General features: G+C 38.2%; 1 protein-coding gene across 5 annotated transcripts in view; it reads left to right on the top strand.

Moving 5' to 3' along the window:
- LOC143020724 (dopamine receptor 1-like) overlaps positions 1–2,500 on the top strand; it is a 389,347-nt gene that overhangs the window by 235,553 nt on the left and 151,294 nt on the right. The window lies entirely within an intron of this gene.

Here is a 2,500-nt window from a genome sequence, read left to right as displayed (position 1 = left end):
TCTTCTTTTTTTCTTTTTCTTCTTTTTCTTCTTTTTTCTTTTTCTTCTTCTTTTTCTTCTTTTTCTTCTTTTTCTTCTTTTTCTTCTTTTTCTTCTTCTTTTTCTTCTTTTTCTTCTTTTTCTTCTTTTTCTTCTTCTCCTCCTTCTCCTTCTTCCTCTTCTTCCTCTTCTTCCTCTTCTTCCTCTTCTTCCTCTTCGTCGTCGTCGTCGTCGCAGGACTTGTACCTGCAGCATCCCTGACAAGAGAATTTCTCTCTCTCTTTCTCTCTCTCTTTCTCTCTCTTTCCCTCTCTCTGTTGGTCCCTTTTGTGTCATTCGACCATCTCTATAAAGATGGGCTCTTCTTTCCGCTGATTGGATAACCAGCCATCCCGTGTTTCCCCCTTTCATTTTTTTTCTTAGTCCTGGTGTGATTTTCTTTTATTGTATCAGAATAATACCTTTGTCCTTTTGTCTGTTGATTAGTCTCACTCGTCAGTTCGCATTTTGGATTTACGAACAATATTTTGGGAATTTTTTTCAAACTAATTTTGATTTCGAGAGTTCTGGATGAGAACTTAGTAGTTTCTGTGACTCGAACTATGGGCAATGCTGTGACCTCACACATGCGTTACATATTCTATACACATTCTATCTCCCTGAAATGTTGTGATTTTTTTTTTCCAAACTTTGAGTGGGATCCGCTCTCGGGTTTGCTGAGTTGAGAGGCCGTGATGCTATCCACTACACCAGCAGTCCGTGTGTGTGTGTGTGTGTGCTTGTGCGTGTGTGTGTGTGTGTGTGTGTGTGTGTGTGTGTGTGTGTGTGTGTGTGTGTGTGTGTGTGTGTGTGTGTGTGTGATCCACCATTCACCATGGTCTTGAATTACGTGTTGGACTCATGATCGACAGCTATTACCCACCCGGATGAGAGCTCAGAGCTCGTATATGCTGTGAGTTTACATATGCACCGAACTCCATGCCCATGAGAATTGGAGTACCGGCTCGTAGCTCAGCGTTGTTGGAATTATTTCAGCCCCGGGCGGAGTCAAACTCGGACTGCTGGAGTAGCAGTTGCAAACGTTACCACTGCGCCGTCGACCCGTGCATATGTGTGTGTGTGTGTGTGTGTGTGTGTGTGTGTGTGTGTGTGTGTGTGTGTGTGTGTGTTTATGTGTGTGTGTGTGCCTATGTATGTGTGTGTGTGTGTGTGTCGAGACAGCCAGACACCACCCTACGGCAGGGAGCTCAGAGCTCATTATTGTGTGTGTGTGTGTGTGTGTGTGTGTGTGTGTGTGTGTGTGTGTGTGTGTGTGTGTGTGTGTGTGTGTGCGCATATGTTTGTATACTGTTTTATTTTACACATATCAAAGAGCGATATAGGCAGAACATAACAAAAAGGAACGAATATAAAAAGAATATCCCAATGTCTTTCGTTCATGGAAAGAACAGAACGAATATCTTGTTTATTCGAAGCGTCGACCTATGAGAGGAGACATCGAAGATCTATTTCTGAGAGAATTAAGTCAGACAGGTAGAAAATTATCAAAGGTAGAATGTCCCAAGAGTTCTCCAAATTGGATGTGAGAAAGAGCCGGGGGAACCAAAGATGAATGTACAGAAATATTGTTGGACGTCTCAGAAAATCAACACCAAGATCAGTAGAATGAAAGGCGTGAAAATATTTATATAAAAGAAATGGGTATCATTGCGATTGTAGAGAAATATTGTAGGACGTTTCAGAAGTTAAACGGTTTTTTTTTTTTTTTTTTTTTTTTTTAGTTCCAAAGAAGGGAGGAGAATTCCAGTAGAATATCAGTAGAATGATGCCTTTGGAAATAGTTCCATAAAAGAAAAATATATTATTGACATATACAAGGACAGACTGAGGAATATCGAAGTATTGAAAAAACGTTTGGTTAAAAATCCTCTTCAGTGATCTGACATGTCTGCATTTGTTTATTTTCTTTTCTTATTTATTACCTGTTTGAGTGTTTACTTTCTTGTGTATTCTCCGTCAAGGTAATCCAGTGTAATCTTGTGTCGTTTCAAGCTTAAGAAGCGATTTGCATAAGAGGGGTGAATGATGTCTTTATAAGAAGTCACAAACTGAGTATGGAGCAGACCACTTAACTTTATTGAAAAAAATATATATGCTCTTGAAGAAGAGAGAGTAAATGGAAGGTTGTGTGGAGTTGGAGGAAAAGAATCTTGGCAGGAATTAGGTTTATATATCGTGAATAATTACTAGTTTGTAAACGAAAGATTTACACCAAACTCTGTAAGTTACATAGCTGTCGCCAAAATTTTAGTTTCGAAGGAAGAGACGTTCGTGAATAGTTTTTTTCTTTTTTTTTGCAGTTAAATTTGAAAAAAATGAAAGTTAAAGGAGATGTTTATCTATTATTATTATCATTATTTTTTGCAGTCAGACTTAAAAAAACAAAGATGAACATAAATATGTTTAAATTTTTATGCAATTAGATTTGAAAAAGGGTCAGAGATTATTAAAACGATGTTTA

Source organism: Oratosquilla oratoria, chromosome 40 (assembly GCF_046742065.1).
Source record: "Oratosquilla oratoria isolate Oo_2021 chromosome 40, ASM4674206v1, whole genome shotgun sequence".
Taxonomy (NCBI): Eukaryota; Metazoa; Arthropoda; class Malacostraca; order Stomatopoda; family Squillidae; genus Oratosquilla; species Oratosquilla oratoria.
This window is presented reverse-complemented; position numbering and strand designations above follow the sequence as displayed.